This window comes from Macaca thibetana, chromosome 9, assembly GCF_024542745.1.
Source record: "Macaca thibetana thibetana isolate TM-01 chromosome 9, ASM2454274v1, whole genome shotgun sequence".
Taxonomy (NCBI): Eukaryota; Metazoa; Chordata; class Mammalia; order Primates; family Cercopithecidae; genus Macaca; species Macaca thibetana.
This window is the reverse complement of record NC_065586.1, coordinates 72,652,490-72,670,246: the sequence shown is the minus strand read 5'-3', so window position 1 is coordinate 72,670,246 and position 17,757 is coordinate 72,652,490. Positions and strand designations below refer to the sequence as shown.

Sequence of the window (17,757 nt, the reverse complement as noted above, 5' to 3'; positions counted from 1 at the left end):
ATATACATATACATATATTCATATATAAGTATACATAAAATATGACGCTCTGCAAGGCATAACTGATTTTTTTCTCCTTTGCATTGGCTGCTCAAATACTGAGAACAAAATTTGTTACTATCTTCTAGAAAGAGTGTTGAATTTCATGACATAAATTTTGAGTATGAATCTCTCTCATGACCCTATCTTATGTTCTTACCCTTATTTTTTTCCTTTGACTCATTTTTTCTTACCTACTTGAAATACATTTTATATTGCTGTACGGTATATATTTTTATTAGCCTTTTTCTATAGGCCCTAAATCCTTGCCAGCATATAAATAAAATATATAACATTTATAGGTAGTCTTTTTTTTCCTCTGGAGGGTTGCAAAATTCTCCAAAGGCAACATGTAATTGGTTACTGTAAAAATATGAGCATTAAAATTTATAATTCATTTGTAGTAATTAATTTTTTGGTGACATTTAGCTCAATAGTGCAATTTGATTTTCTTAATATTTGTATATACACCTTTAGAGCTGAGGTTCTTAGCCTGAGATCCATGAACTTAAATTGTAGGCAAAAAGTCGTGTATGTAAATTTTCATTAAGGAGGAGTGTCAAAATTTTAATCCAATTCTTTAAGGTAAATGTGACTCAAAAGATTAGAAATTACTGCTATGCGTTAGGATAACACTAAAAAATCGTATCTCGATCTTTATTAATTCAACAAATTGACAAAATATTTGTTGAGTATCTGTGAAATGCCTAGCACTATACTAGATCCTGGGAAGATAACAGTAAACATGTAGGCTTGACCTCTGACCTCAGGGTACTTCTAGTCCAGTAAGGATGAGGATAAACAATTAAAAAAATGAAACAATCACATAGTAATATACTACAATAAATAAAACAAAGAGACGTAATAGAAAGTGAGTGAGATTAGGTGGTCAGGGAGGACTTCTCTGAAGAGGTGATATCTTATCTGGGCCAAGCACCATCTGAGGGAAGAATATTCCAGAGAAACGGAAGAGCTAATGCAAAGACCCTATGGGAGAAACAGGCTTGTGAAAATGATAGCACTTTCAGAAAATACAAATGGTAGATCTCCAAGTTCACATTTTCAATAATACTTCGGTCTAGAAATATCTGTATGATCTTTCCTTCTCTCTTTTTTTTTAAAGTTAGATTTTCTAATGTGAGATAAAGATATCCTCAGGAAAAAAAATGCAATGCATCTTATTATACATTAAATTCATTCAATAAATATTTGAGTCTACTATCTTTAAGGCACTGTGGGAGATGCTCTCTAGCAAAACCAAATAAAAACTCACTGTCATACATGCAACTATAATGTACCTTAAACCAGTCTTGTATTGTTCTGTCTCATAAGTTTATGAGCCAAGTAAATTCTAGGGCCCAGACACTTTAATGCGTAAGAAACCCAAAGCTCTTTAGAAAGGCACCAATTGCCCTGTTACAGTTGAAGATAGACAAGTAAAAAAAAGAAACACGTAACGAAAATTGCAGCTAAAAATTCTTTCAAATTTTCCAAGCCATAGAGTAATATTGCACTCTATGGCTTAGAGTACATGGAGTACAATGTTACTCTATGGCTTGGAAAATGCTCTAAACAACCCTGGTTGGGTACATCAATACATTAAGCTGTGACTAAAGATCTTAAATAGCTCCCACATTATTAGACGCTTTCCTGAACTAAATTCTTTATGAGTATATTAAAGAAAATAATACACCAGTAAGATGACTATGTTGCTTTGATCATAAAATTTCATGCTGGGAAATTTTTACATGCTGGCAAGTGCTTACTGTGTACCAGGCACCTTACTGAGGACTCAGTGCACATACCCTTTGAGGAAGGAATGTTACTACTTTTATTTTACCTATAGGAAGAAACTGAGGTTTAGAGAAGCAAAATGACTGACCTGGGGGAGGAGCCACCAGAGATTGGAACCTAAGCAGTCTGACTCCAGAGCACCTAAGAAATCATTTCCAAAATTAGTGGCCAGCCTTATTACCTACTCGAGGGGAACCTGGCTGCTTTGTAAATTGTCTCTGATAACCTCATTTTCTCTCACTGTTTAAAAGGCTTTGGGGAACAACAATCACATGCTGATTAATTTAAATATTGGCCAAAAAAGATGGCAAACTGCTATTAAGAGTAACATATATAATTTTAAAATGTTTATTTGGATCAGAGTAAATTATTTGAACTATCCATCATATTTCCTCTTAGGAGAAATAATAAAGGGTTGAATGTACTTATTTTAAAAATCTCAGAAGTACACACGGCATTTTGCTCACTTGTTTCTGCCCTTACTGTTTTTTGTTAATGCAATTTCAACTTGGAAAAGGGAGATTTTAAAGCTATATTCAAATCCAGTAATCAATCATTTTCCTCTTTTTTTTACTTCCCCAAAATAAAAAAAAAAATCAGGTTCAAGCAGGTTGCTGAGACTTCTCTTTCTTGAACAATATTGGGGCAGCAGGAGCATGTCATAGTACTTATGCACCGTTAATTGAATATTTATGCAGTATCACACACTGTGCTAAGCACCAAACAACTTCATTTTATTCGCACAACAACCCCATTAGTAGCTTCTATTATTATTCCCAATTCACAGCTCAGGAGATGGGGACTCACAGAAGTTGCTCACACGTCGAAGACCTCATAGCTCGTAAATGAGGAGCTTGTACCAGGCTGACTGACTTGGGCTTAGGCCTGACATAGGAAGCTTGGGCTTCCTATGATTTTCTTATTCTTTCCTTTTGTTCGATCATGTTCTCCCCACTGACATATCAATGAAGACTCTTTATTTTCCAACATGGGCAGTCGAAACCCTTTAAAACTTAAGAACGTCCACAATCCAGTTTTGTTTTTTTGGTTTTTTGTTTTTTTTTAACCTGCCCAAGCTGATTTCTCAGTATTCTGCACTAAATACCCTCAGGGCCTGAGGGAATCTGCCTCCTCTCAAAGCTTCAGATGTCTTCCCACCCACAATCCAGCTAAATTCTGCTCCTTAAGGCCTAGTTCAACTATACTTTTCACAGTCACCTTCCAGACCTTTCCAGCCCAGAGAAAATGGCCTGAGGAGTTTGCCTCACTGTCTACCACTGTAGATGACCTGATGTCCCCCATTATAGATGACCTGATGTCCCTGAGAGCTTCGGCAGCCTGGAACCCAAGGGATGGTAATGCGAGGCCTGTTGGAATGTGCCATGGGGGCATTTTTCTCAGGAGCACGTCCAGAGCTTTTATCAATTTCATTAAGCTTAACAACCACCGCTCAGCACCCTTACTTCTAGAAACTAATGACACTGAACACTAATGTTCTCTGATCAGGAATGCCAGATTTAGCAAATAAAAATATTATAGGGGAGACACAATTTTATTAAAACATGATTTGTTGTGTATTTGAAATTCAGATTTAACTAGGCATCCTGTATTTGATTTGCAAACTTATCCTGAATGTTTCATGGATATTAATGTTATCTCTCAACTGTACAGAATGTAACCATCCAGAGAACAAGGGACTTCACTATTTCCTCATGAAACTTAACACTCAACTCTTATTACTCTTATTACTACTTATCAATTTATTTTTGTGGTCCAATAGAAACATTTTTGAACATGCTTGATTTGAGGCCAATATCAAGTCTAGTAGCCACATCATGATTACACACACACACACACACACACACACACAACTTTTGCTACAAAGGAAACAAATGTCATCATACCTAGTAAACAATTTTAATAATCTCTGCTATTAGCTGGATTCAAACACACTGAGTTCCTCCCCAAATATCTTCTTTTAAAATATCCTCTTAGGAAGAAGCTGGGGAAATTAAAAACATACCAAAATTGTTATTGGATCTCAAAATGAGATCTTCAGACTGTTTGATTGAGAAATCACCAAAGGTATTTGTTAAAATGCAGTTGTGTGGGGGCAATCTCAAACCTATTAATTCAGAACTGTGCAGAATGGCTCCAAGCAATCTGTGATTTTAAAAAGCCTTTCAGATGATTTTTATGCCCTCTAAACTTTAAGAACTGTTTGTTTATAAAATGTAATACTTTAGCAAGGATTGCTGTCTATGTTAGAGAAGAAAAGTTATCATTTTTGTGCTTAAAGATAAGCCACCAATATTTTGAGGTTCAAACTAGCAATCATGTTTGAAATGTATCTTTAATCTATCACACCAGTGTTAAATGCTCAGCACTGTAAATTTTCTATTTGGACTGTCTAAGCATTTAAATAGAATTGGTAAACTAATGATAGGCATTAAAAGGCTGCTTGATGGATTATTAAAATAGTAAATGTGTCACCGAAGTTTATAGAGACCAGAAGAACTTTGAAAATAGACTATACATATTAAGATGTTCTAATGCTGCTATTCAGGATTGGTCTGGGCAACATAAGTCTCTTTTGAATTTTTGAAAGAAAGCATCATTGTCCAAAGCTCCTTACTCCTGTTGACTGTGTGGTTCTCACTATTTTTGATCTCAGAGTGAAAAGAATGCTGGTTTATAAGTCAGAAGGCTTAGGTTCTATAGTTTATGTTCTGTTTTGGGGGGCTTCAGTTTGCTCATCAATAAAACAATGGCTTAGACTATTCGCTGATCTCTAAAGTATTGTCTAGACCTAAATTTCTATTATCATTCTGAGCTTCAGTTTCCTCTGCCGTAAAATATGGGGTTGTACTAGGTGCAGTGTGTCCATTTGTCCTGTGTGTCTGAGGGCGGCCCTGTCATCTCCATTACGGCGCTCAGATCTCCGTTCATAATTCAGGCTCACCCTCTCTAACACTGTAAGATCAATGATGCTTCATTTAGGCTTTCCCAAGGAAGGGACAATATATTAGCCATTCACACATGTCTTTTATAAGAGATAATTATTTATTCAAACATACAGACTAACAAATATGTGCCATTCATCACTGTGCTAGGCCCTGGGAATACAGTAATGAAAAAAGTCAGAAAACAGAGTTCTGGCCTATGCAGCCTACATTCTGATGGGGAAGTGGGGAGGGATGGGGAAGAAGATAAAAACAACAATCATATTAAACAAATAAAAATAAGAGACTTTAGTTTGTAATCAGCTCCATGAGGGTTCACTGAGGGCTGAGATGGAGAAGAACAGAAGGGAGTTCAGAAAAGCCTCCTGGAGGAAGTGCAATTTACTTAGACCTAAAGGAAGAAAAGAAGAAAAATGGGAAGGAAGGGGGTGGAGAAAGGGGAAGGGAGAGCATATTCTGGGATTCTGTGGGAGAAATAGCTTATGTGCTTGGCATCCAAAATCCTGGAACTGTCTCTTCTATCTCTGAGAGATAATTTAATCCAAAACTAGTGAAAGGAAACCAGAGGCCCAGAGGGTTAAAGGACTTCTCTGAGGTCAAATGGCTAATTAACAGAAGAACTCTTCCACACTTCAGTTCAGAATGTGAACTCTTCTTAGAGATTGCAACGCAGCAGGAAGTACCAGACTGTATTGATTCAAATCCTGGCTTTTCTATTCATAAACTGTTCATCCTTGGGCATGAGAGCTTCTTTGAGCCTCAGTTTTCTTTTCTGTGAAACACAGACAACATCTACTTCACCAGATTATTACAAGAATTTAATGAGATATTGTGGCACAGTGCCTAGTATATCACAGCTGCTCCGGAAATGCAAGCTCTTTTATTTTTCACCTAGTGCACTTTCACCCGTAACAACTTGTTGTCAAGTTAAGACAAAGTAGAGCAGAGGTTTAAGTTACTCGGATAAAGGAGGAGTGGCGGCAGAGGGAAGGTTGTGGAATACGGGAATGGAGTCTATTTAGCAACTGCCCATCCAAATTCTAGTGGAGGAAATGAAAAGAAAAGTCCACTAAATTGGACAAGTGTCAAAAAAAAAAGACATCCTCAACTTCATTAAGGTCACAGCATAACCTGCTAGTGATAAATCTAGAGTTGTCTATCTAAAACAAAAGAAAGATCACCTGTATCTGTATTTATACTTAAAAGTAGCATGGAAGAAACAGATTTTACTCTAGGATGTCAGTAAACAGAAGAATGACACACTTTGTTATTCAAAACATGCTCAGAGAAAAATGTTAATATGCCACTAAATCAACTGGGAACAAACCAGTTATCTGCAGGATGTTAAAATGATAGCTGGTGTTAAGGATGCCTCAAAACCAAGCCCATGATATTGGAAGAATCAATAATTAATCCAAGTAACTATACAGATTTTCTTCATTGTCTATGAACAAAACCACAGGTTGAATTCAACCTTAAAATACGAAGAGGCATATTTCTTGGATTAGACTGGAAAGCTATGAGGCTGTTCCACAAAACCTGTATGCCCTCCCTGTTAGGGAATGTTGATGGTTCAGACACACATGAACCAGGGCTGAATATTTCTTAGTTTCAGAAGTTCACTGGGTCCCTCTTCACCCAACCATAAGGTAAATGCCATTTCATATACAGCTTTTTGAAATGCAGCTTATTTTATGATTCTCTGCTGTTGCTGCTTTATGGGAGAAATTTTATTTCAAAGTTTCATAGGATGTGAATTGAACTCATTATTTTGCTCCAAACTCATTGTTTAATTGACAGGAAACATGCATCTAAATCATCTTATATGCATGGCAGAAGCAGCTACATAAATTTAACTATGGGTGGATTATTACTATTTAGCATATTTATAGAATTTTAGATTCAGGAAGCATTTTACAAATCTTTTATTAGTTAATCTTTACACTTCTGAGTGCATCTGACAGGTGGTAAACAATGCTTTGGGGTTTAAATTGCCAATACATGAAAACTTTAATGGGGAAAAAGAAATCTACAGCCTTCCTCCTTGCTCCCAAATGTGCCTAGGGCACATTTTTGATACCTATTTCTTCTCACCAGAGACTAAGGTTAGTGGCCCAAGAAGCACAGTTGCACACACTGAAACACTAGTGATAAAAAAATATATATTTTGGGTTTTGTCCCAAGTCAGGTGGCCAACACCAGGGGAGACCTTCTCACCAACAGCAAGATGATGTGACAGGATTCTCAGCACACATACCTCCCAATAATACAGCCCATAAAAAGAAGCAGTCAATTTCTCTAAAACTATAGGGTAAACTTAGTTTCAAATTCAAATTCTAACAACGCCACACCTGGTGGACTCACTATTTGAGTGACATCACCAGTGATTACTTTTGAGTGACATCACCAGTGATTACTTCTGTTAAAATATATACATGTGTATTGAAAAATAAAACTCAATTTAAACTAAGAGAATGCATATCTTCATTTTTTTTAATTCCCAAGTATTAAAAACCAAGCTCGCTTGAATACCAATTCAAACTTTGTATGAGTGCTCCAAAATACCCCAGACACCACAAGGTGTGGCATAGCAGGGCAAAGCAAGCCTCAATAAATCAAAGTCTAGTTCTTGACCCAAACCTTTTCACAGCCCGGGGATTTCACAGCTAACAAACCAAGAAAAATCAATCCCGCATCACCTTAAGGCCGGGCATGAGGAGCTGCAGATGCTGCACCTACTTTCAGAAGACCCCAGTGTGGCACGTCCAGCCCAGATTCTTATTTTTTCTGACTGACAGTGACTTTATCCCTCTAATCTCTCTGGCCACCCGCCTCCGCCAGTGTGTGTGTGTGTGTGTGTGTGTGTGTGCGCGCGTGCGTGCGTGCGCTGGGGGACGCTTAGGTAGGAGGGTGCTCAAGACACCCAAAGTATTCTGGAAGCAAGCACCCTCTGCGGCCCTGTGCTTTGTCAGAGCAGCTGGGCTAGCAGTCAGGAGGTCAGCGAAAGGTAACCAGGTCACCCTCCTTTCAGGGGTGCAGAGGGATGCGATGCTCCAAGCTCTCGCGTCCTCAGGAGTCTGCGGATGTGGGGACTGCGGGTGGGCAGAGAGACCCCCCCCATAATCCCGCCCACCCTGGCGCGGCTCCTCCCGGGCGCGCTCCCGCCCCGCCCCGCGACGCCCGCGCTACCTGGGGACGCTGGAGGTTCCCGCGGTGGCTCTGGGTCCCGCCGGGCGGCCGAGGCTGGCGCGGGCTTTGTAAAGCCGCGGGGAGACGCCGACCCCGCCCCGCCCCGCCGACCCCGCCCTCTCCCACCTCGGCTGCCTTCCCCGCCCGCATCCCGGGCCACTGTCTGCGCTCCGCCACCTCGCTCCAGGCCTGGCTGCCGCCGCCCTGCTGGGCGGGAACCACGGGTCCCTCCCCATCCTCGTAGCCTGCCGGACAGTCCTCAGGCGGGACCCCAACGCCTAGGCGGTCCCGGGAGCCCTGGGCCGCCGCCCCCCGCCCCCCGGGGCTGTCACCCGCTGGCGCGTGGGGGCCCTGCTGGGACCCCGGTCTTTGGACCCGGCCCTTGTGGCCCCAGTGCCTGCGGCCTTGCTCTTCTCTGCGCAGGGCCCGAGGGGCCGCCCCTTCTGGAAGTCTCCCCAGGACCCATCCACCTCATGGGCTCGCAGGGGGCTCCAGCGGGAGCATCTCCTGCAAATGGACGCCAAGTCTGGGGAAAGTTTCCGGCGATGTCAAGGGTCAGCCTTTTCTTATAGGGATGTTCTCTAGCCAAGTGATGGAAACTCAAGGATTCCATCAGGGGGTTCTGCTGACATCACAAACCACACATGACTTGGTGTCCTGTCATGTCGTTTACATAAAGACTCTCCGGCCGGGCGCGGTGGCTCAAGCCTGTAATCCCAGCACTTTGGGAGGCCGAGACGGGCGGATCACGAGGTCAGGAGATCGAGACCATCCTGGCTAACACGGTGAAACCCCGTCTCTACTAAAAAATACAAAAAACTAGCCGGGCGCGGTGGCGGGCGCCTGTAGTCCCAGCTACTCGGGAGGCTGAGGCAGGAGAATGGCATGAACCCGGGAGGCGGAGCTTGCAGTGAGCTGAGATCCGGCCACTGCACTCCAGCCTGGGCGACAGAGTGAGACTCCGTCTCAAAAAAAAAAAAAAAAAAAAAAAAAAAAAAAAAAAAAAAAAAAAAAAAAAAAAGACTCTCCATCCTTACTGCAGCCTTCTGTGCGTTCACCTTTGGAGGCCCCAGGCTAGTGACATTTCAGCGACAGGGTGTAAGGAACTTAATTTTAAAGTAAACAACATTAGAAACCCGCATATTTATGCGTTTGCTGTGTACCAAGCTCTAAGTGTGGTCACCTTTGAATAGTTCAGACCTTCCAGTGGTCAAGATGATCTAGGCCAATCACTATTCTGCACTTCCTTTTGGTCTTTTTACTCTTATTTTTCATTTTTCCCTTGATGTCAAGGAGAGGTGAAAATAAGCTGCGACAAGATCAGTTTGAAGAGCTTTTAACAACTAGGGTAAAACTTTATGGGAGAGGCAGTCTGCAGTCATTGGAAATAAGATAAGAAAATTATCTGTACACGTAACTGCAGTTTTACCATTTTTTTTGCATGAGCTTGCGTAATGAAGGGCTAGAGGTAGCTATTATTTTTAGCAGAAATAATGCTTTTCTAAGAATTAAATAGATTAAAAGTATGATATAGCTAGGATGTCAGATCAGGGTAAAACTCTATTGACAGAAGAATGAACGAAACGAGCTGATAGTATAGGAGATCCAACAATTCTTTGGAGTAGTAAAATTGGTTTTGTCTTGGAGTCTAAATTATACAAATGGATATGCTAGAAAACAGGACTTTTATAGCCCTAGTTACCATTTAATGAATTATTTCCTTTTCAATATCTCTATTTCCTTCAACTGTTTCTAATAAGATGTAATTTCAAGATTGCTCAAAGCTTTGGACATCCAGTCATCCTTTTCTTCTTTGTATTTTTTCTTTTCTTTTATTATTATTATTATACTTTAAGTTCTAGAGTACTGGGAAAACACGTGCCATGGTGGTTTGCTGCACCCATCAACTCGTCATTTACATTAGGTATTTCTCCTAATGCTATCCCTCCCCTAGACCCCACCTCCAACAGGCTGTGATATTCCCCTCCCTGTGTCCATGTGTTCTCATTGTTCAACTCCCACTTATGAGTGAGAATATGTGGTGTTTGGTTTTCTGTCCTTGTGAAATTTTGCTGCGAATGATGGTTTCCAGCTTCATCCATGTCCCTGCAAAGGACATGAACTCATCCCTTTTTTTATGGCTGCATAGTATTCCATGGTGTATATGTGCCACATTTTCTTTATCCAGACTATTATTGATGGACATTTGGGTTGGTTCCAAGTCTGCTATTGTGAATAGTGCCACAGTAAACATACGTGTGCATGTGTCTTTATAGTAGCATGATTTATAATCCTTTGGGTATATACCCAGTAATGGGATTGCTGGGTCAAACGGTATTTCTAGCTCTAGATCCTTGAGGAACCGCCACACTGTCTTCCACAATGGTTAAACTAATTTACACTCCCACCAACAGTGTAAAAGCATTCCTATTTCTCCACATCCTCTCCAGCATCTGTTGTTTCCTGACTTTTTAATGATCGCCATTCTAACTGACATGAGATGGTATCTCATTGTGGTTTTGATTTGCATTTCTCTGATGACCAATGATGATGAGCATTTTTTCATGTGTCTGTTGGCTGTATAAATGTCTTCTTTTGTGAAGCGTCTGTTCATATCCTTTGCCCACTTTTTCATGGTTTTTTTTTTTCTTCTTGTAAATTTGTTTAAGTTCTTTGTAGATTCTGGATATTAGCAGTTTGTCAGATGGATAGATTGCAAAAATTTCCTTGCATTCTGTAGGTTGCCTGTTCACACTGATGATAGTTTCTTTTGCTGTGCAGGAGCTCGTTAGTTTAATTAGATCCCATTTGTCTATTTTGCCTCTTGTTTCCATTGCTTTTGGTGTTTTAGTCATGAAGTCTTTGCCCATGTGTGTGCCCTGAATGGTATTGCCTAGATTTTCTTCTAGGGTTTTTATGGTTTTTAGGTCTTACATTTAAGTCTTTAATCCATCTTGAGTTAATTTTTATATAAGATGTAAGGAAGGGATCCAGTTTCAGCTTTCTGCTTATGGCTAGCCAGTTTTCCCAGTACCCTTTATTAAATAGGGAATCCTTTCCCCTTTGCTTGTTTTTGTCAGATTTGTCAAAGATCAGATGGCTGTAGATGTGTGGTATTATTTCTGAGGGCTCTGTTCTGTTTCATTGGTCTATATATCTGTTTTGGTACAAGTACCGTGCTGTTTTGGTTACTGTAGCCTTGGAGTATAGCTTGAAGTCAGGTAGCGTGATGCCTCCGGCTTTGTTCTTTTTGCATAGGATTGTCTTGGCTATGCGGGCTGTTTTTTGGTTCCATATGAGCTTTAAAATAGTTTTTTCCAATTCTGCAGAGAAAGTCAGTGGTAGCTTGATGGGGTTAGTATTGAATCTATAAATTACCTTGGGCAGTATGACCATTTTCACGATATTGATTCTTCCTATCCATGAGCATGGAATGTTCTTCCATTTGTTTGTGTCCTCTTTTATTTCATTGAGCAGTGGTTTGTAGTTCTCCTTGAAGAGGTCCTTCGCATCCCTTGTAAGTTGGATTCCTAGGTATTTTATTCTCTTTGAAGCAATTGTGAATGGGATTTCACTCATTTGGCTCTCTGTTTGTCTGTTCTTGGTGTATAGGAATGCTTGTGATTTTTGCACAATGATTTTGTATCCTGAGACTTTGCTGAAGTTGCTTATCAGCTTAAGGAGATTTTGTGCTGAGACAATGGGGTTTTCTAAATATACAATCATGTCATCTGCAAACAGAGGCAATTTGACTTTCTCTTTTCCTAATTGAATACCCTTTCTTTCTTTCTCTTGACTGATTGCCCTGGCCAGAACTTCCAATACTTTGTTGAATAGGAGTGGTGAGAGAAGTCATCCTTGTCTTGTACCAGTTATCAAAGGGAATGCTTCCAGTTTTTGCCCATTCAGTATGATATTGGCTGTGGGTCTGTCATAAGTATCTCTTATTATTTTGAGATACGTTCCATCAATACCTAGTTTATTGAGAGTTTTTAACATGGAAGGCTGTTGAATTTTGTCGAAGGCCTTTTCTGTATCTATTGAGATAATCATGTGGTTTTTGTCATTGGTTCTGTTTATGTGATGGATTATGTTTATTGATTTGCATATATTGAACCAGCCTTGCATCTCAGGGATGAAGCCAACTTGATCTTGGTGGATAAGCTTTTTGATGTGCTGCTGGATTCAGTTTGCCAGTATTTTATTGAAGATTTTCGCATCAATGTCAATCAGGGATATTGGCCTAAAATTCTCTTTTTTTGTTGAGTCTCTGCCAGGCTTTGGTATCAGGATGTTGCTGGCCTCATAAAAGTTAGGGAGGATTCCTTCCTTTTCTATTGATTGGAATAGTTTCAGAAGGGATGGTACCAGCTCCTCATTGTGCCTCTGGTAGAATTTGGCTGTGAATCTGTCTGGTCCTGGACTTTTTTGGTTGGTAGGCTATTAATTATTGCCTCAATTTCAGAACCTGTTATTGGTCTACTCAGAGATTCAGCTTCTTCCTGGTTTAGTCTTGGGAGGGTGTATGTGTCCAGGAATTTATCCATTTCTTCTAGATTTTCTAGTTTATTTGCATAGAGGTGTTTATAGTATTCTCTGATGGTAGTTATATTTATGTGGGATCGGTGGTGATATCCCCTTTATCATTTTTTATTGCGTATGTTTGATTCTTCTCTCTTTTCTTCTTTATTAGTCTTGCTAGTGGTCTATCAATTTTGTTGATCTTTTAAAAAAACCAGCTCCTGGATTCATTGATTTTTTGAAGGGTTTTTTGTGTCTCTGTCTCCTTCAGTTCTGCTCTGAACTGTAGTTATTTCTTGCCTTCTGCTAGCTTTTGAATTTGTTTGCTCTTGCTTCTCTAGTTCTTTTAATTGTGATGTTAGAATGTAGATTTTAGATCTCTTCTGCATTCTCTTGTGGGCATTTAGTGCTATAAATTTCCCTCTACATACTGCTTTAAATGTGTCCCAGAGCTTCTGGTATGTTGTGTGTTTGTTCTCATTGGTCTCAAAGAGCATCTTCACCTCTGCCTTCCTTTGGTTATTTACCTAGTAGTCATTCAGGAACAGGTTGTTCAGTTTCTATGTGATTGTGTGGGTTTGAGTTCCAGTTTGATTGCACTGTGGTCTGAGAAACAGTTTGTTGTGATTTCTGTTCTTTTACATTTGCTGAGGAGTTTTCTACCTCCAACCATGTGGTCAATTTTAGAAAAAGTGCGATGTGATGCTGAGAAGAATGTATATTCTGTTGATTTGGGGTGGAGAGTTCTGTAGATGTGTATTAGGTTGGCCTGGTCCAGAGCTAAGTTCAAGTCCCGGACATCCCCGCCAACTCCAAATTCTCCATCTCGTTGATCTGTCCAATACTGACAGTGGAGTGCCAAAGTTTCCCATTATTACGTGGGAGTCTAAGTCTCTTTGTAGGTCTCTAAGAACTTGCTTCATGAACATGGGTGCTCCTGTATTGGAGCATAGATACTTAGGATAGTTAGCTCTGATCCCTTTACCATTATGTAATGGCCTTCCCTGTCTCTTTTGATCTTCATTTGTTCAAAGTCTGTTCTATCAGAAACCAGGATTGCAACCCCTGCTTTCTTCTGCCTTCCACTTGCTCAGTAGATCTTCCCCCATCCCTTCACCTTGGATCCATGTGTGTCTTTGCACATGAGATGGATCTCCTGACTACAGCACACCGATGGGTCTTGACTCTCCATCCAATTTTGCCAGTCTGTGTATTTTAATTGGGGCATTTAGCCCACTCACATTTAAGGTTAATATTGTTATATGTGAATTTGATCCCACCATCATGATGCCAGCTGGTTACTTTGCCAGTGAATTGATGCAGTTTCTTCATAACGTCAATGGTTTTTACAATTTGGCATGTTTTTGCAGTGGCTGGTACCGTTTGTTCTCTTCCATGTTTAGTGCTTCCTTCAGGAGCTCCTGTAAGGCAGGCCTGGTGGAGAGATTTTGGCAGGACCAAATCTCTCCGCATTTGCTTGTCTGTAAAGGATTTTATTTCTCCTTCTCTTATGAAGTTTAGTTTGGCTGGGTTGGAAAATCTGGGTTGAAAATTCTTTTTTTTTTTTTTTTTTTTTTTTTTTTTGAGACGGAGTCTCGCTCTGTCGCCCAGGCTGGAGTGCAGTGGCCGGATCTCAGCTCACTGCAAGCTCCGCCTCCCGGGTTCATGCCATTCTCCTGCCTCAGCCTCCCGAGTAGCTGGGACTACAGGCGCCCGCCACCGCGCCCGGCTAGATTTTTGTATTTTTTAGTAGAGACGGGGTTTCACCATTTTAGCCAGGATGGGAAAATTCTTTTCTATAAGAATGTTGAATATTGGCCCCCACTCTTTTCTGGCTTGTAGGGTTTCTGCTGAGAGATCTGCTGTTAGTCTGATGGGCTTCCCTTTGTGAGTAACCCGACCTTTTTCTCTGGTTTCCCTCAACATTCCTTCCTTCATTTCAACCTTGGTGAATCTGACAGTTATGTGTCTTGGGGTTGCTCTTCTTGAGGGGTATCTTTATGGTGTTCTCTGTATTTCCAAAATTTGAATTTTGGCTTGCCTTGCTAGGTTGGGGGAGTTCTCCTGGATAATATCCTGGAGAGTGTTTTCTAACTTGGTTCCATTCTACCCGTCACTTTTAGGTATACCAATCAAACATAGATTTGGTCTTTTCACATAGTCCCATATTTCTTGAAGGCTTTGTTCATTTCTTTTCACTCTTTTTTCTCTAATCTTGTCTTCTCATTTTATTTCATTAATTTGATCTTCAATCACTGATATCCTTTCTTCTGATTGATCGAATCGTCTATTGAAGCTTATGTATGCTTCACACAGTTCTCGTACTGTGGTTTTCAGCTCCATCAGGTCATTTAAGCTTTTCTTTACACTGGTTATTATAGTTAGCCATTCATCTAACCTTTTTTCAAGGTTTTTAGCTTCCTTGTGATGGGTTAGAATGGTTAGAACATGCTCCTTCAGCTCCAAGAAGTTTGTTATTACCAACCTTCTGAAGCCTACTTCTGTTAACTCATCAAACTCATTCTCCATCCAGTTTTGTTCCCTTGCTGGTGAGGAGTTGTGTTCCTTTGGAGGAGGAGAGGCATTCTGGTTTTTGGAATTTTCAGCCTTTCTGCTCTGGTTTCTCCCAATCTTTATGGTTTTATCTATCTTTGGTCTTTGATGTTGGTGACCTACAGATGGAGTTTTGGTGTGGATGTCCTTTTTGTTGATGTTGATGCTGTTCCTTTCTGTTTGTTAGTTTTCCTTCTAACAGGCCCCTCAGCTGCAAGTCTGTTGGAGTTTGCTGGAGGTCCACTCCAGACCCTGTTTTCCTAGGTATCATCAGCAGAGGCTGCAGAATAGCAAATATTGCTGCCTGATCCTTCCTCTGAAAGCTTCATCCCAGAGGGGCGCCCACCAGAATGAGGTGTCCATTGGTCCCCACTGGGAGGTGTCTCCCAGTCAGGCTACATGGGGGTCAGGGACCCACTTGAGGAGGCAGTCTGTCCATTATCAGATCTTGAACACTGTGCTGGGAGAAGCACTGCTCTCTTCAGAGCTGTCAGGCAGGGACGTTTAAGTCTGCAGAAGCTGTCTGCTACCTTTTGTTCAGATACGCCCTGCCACCAGAGTTAGAATCTAGAGAGGCAGTAGGCCTTACTGAACTGTGGTGGACACTGCCCAGTTCGAGCTTCCCTGCTGCTTTGTTTACACTGTGAGCATAGAACCTCAGCAGTGACAGACGCCCCTCCCCCCGCCAAGCTCCAGCATCCCAGGTTGATCTCAGACTGCTGCACTAGCTGCAAGCAAGGCTCCATGGGCATGGGACCCAACGAGCCAGGCATGGGAGGGAATCTACTGGTCTACCAGTTGCAAAGACCATGGGAAAAATACAGTATTTGGGCAGAAGTGTGCAATTCCTCCAGGTACAGTCACTCATGGCTTCCCTTGGCTAGGACAGGGAAATCCCCTGACCCCTTGCACTTCCCAGGTGAGGCGATGTCCTGCCCTGCTTCAGCTGGCCCTCCATGGGCTGCACCCACTGTCCAATCAGTCCCAATGAGATGAACCAAGTACCTCAGTTGGAAATGCAGAAATCACCCATCTTCTGCATCGATCTCACTGGGAGCTGTAGACTGGAGCTGTTCCTATTCGGCCGTCTTGGAAGTGACCTTTTTCTTTTCTTTTTTAGAGACAAGGTCTCACTCTGTGGCCCAGGCTAGACTGCAGTGACACTATCATAGCTCACTATAACCTTGAACTTCCACCCTCACGTCATCCTCCAACTTGGCTCCCCAAAGTGCTGGGATTACATGTATGAGTCACCACACCTGGTCCCATTCATTCTTTTTTTTTTTGAGATGGAGTCTAGCTCTGTTGCCCACACTGGAGTGCAGTGACCATCTCTGCTCACTGCAAACTCTGCCTCCTGAGTTCAAGCAATTCTCCTGCCCCAGCCTCCTGAGTAGCTGGATTTACAGGCATGCGCCACTGCGCCCCACTCATTTTTTGTATTTTTAGTAGAGACAGGGTTTCACCATGTTGGCCAGACTGGTCTCAAACTCCTGACTTCAGGTGATCCACCTGCCTTGGCCTCCCAAAGTACTAGGATTACAGGCATGAGAAACCTCTCCTGACTGGTCCCATTCATTCTTTAAAGAATGCAACGAGGGCTCAGCAACTGGCTGGCATTGAGCTTGGTGCAGGTCATATAAGTGGGAACCACATAGATAAATACAAGTCCTGCCTTTTAGGAGCTTGCTTACATTATAATGAGGGAGGAAATACCTGGTAAACAGTCAAGTGCAAAAATGACTAATTGCACCTTTGAAAAGTTGTGTGTGGAGGCATGGAGTGGTAGGAGAGCACATCCTCTAAGTGGTTTTAATTTTAGATTCCTCTTTTGATTTGATCCCTAGAATTATTTCTTTTTCTTTTCTTTTTTTTTTTTCTGATACAGGGTCTTACTATGTCACCCAGCTGGAATGCAGTAGCACAACCTCAGCTCACTGCAACCGCCACCTCCTGGGTTCAAGGTGCCTCCCGAATAGCTGGGACTACAGCCACTGGTGCATGACCATGCCCAGCTAATTTTCACATTTTTAGTAGAGATGGAGTTTCCTCAAGATGGCCAGGCTGATCTCTAACTCCTGGCCTCAAGTGATCCACCAGACTTGGCCTCCCAAAGTGTTGGGATTGCAGGTGTGAGCTACTGCTCCTGGCCCCTAGAATTATTTCAAGCCAGCAAAGATTTTGATGTTGTTACCCTTTCTTTCATATCCCATATCTAATCCATTAGGAAATCCTGATATCTCCATCTTCCGAAGGTATTTCAGATCCCAGGTCTACTGTCTTCCAAACTAGCATTGTTTACTTGGATTTGCGAAAAAGCCTCTAAACTTGTCTTTCTACTCTTAGTCTTGCCCCTATAGTCTGTTATCCAGATAGCGTTTAATGTGACACTTTTTGAAAGTGTATATCATAATTCATGTCACTCCTCTGCTCAAAACAAACAAACAAACAACAACAACAACAACAAAACGCTCAATGGCTTTCTGTTGCTATCAGAATATAATACAACATGACCCTGTCCGTCAAGGTCTTACCTGCTTGCCACCTCACCTCTCTTACCTCCTACTCTACCACTGTCCTCTCCTACATCTTGTCACAGATTCTTTGGCTTTCTTTTGCTCTTTCAACCTCACTCTCCTGTCTCTTGACCTTTGAACTAAACCTCCTCCTGTAAATATTTAGAGTCTTGCTCCTCAGT

The 17,757-nt window shown here is 41.4% G+C and overlaps 1 protein-coding gene across 4 annotated transcripts in view; it reads right to left on the bottom strand.

The window, feature by feature from the left end:
• The window catches only part of RHOBTB1 (Rho related BTB domain containing 1), a 134,332-nt gene extending 126,277 nt beyond the window's left edge, over positions 1-8,055 (bottom strand). For 3 of the 4 annotated variants that reach the window (XM_050803033.1, XM_050803034.1, XM_050803031.1), the window contains exon 1: positions 7,986-8,043. The gene's annotated coding sequence lies outside the window, so the exon portion shown is untranslated. Of the gene's footprint in view, positions 1-7,985 lie in introns of all 4 variants that reach the window. The other variant, XM_050803032.1, reaches the window with a different exon arrangement.
• Between the last annotated feature and the right edge of the window lie 9,702 nt (positions 8,056-17,757).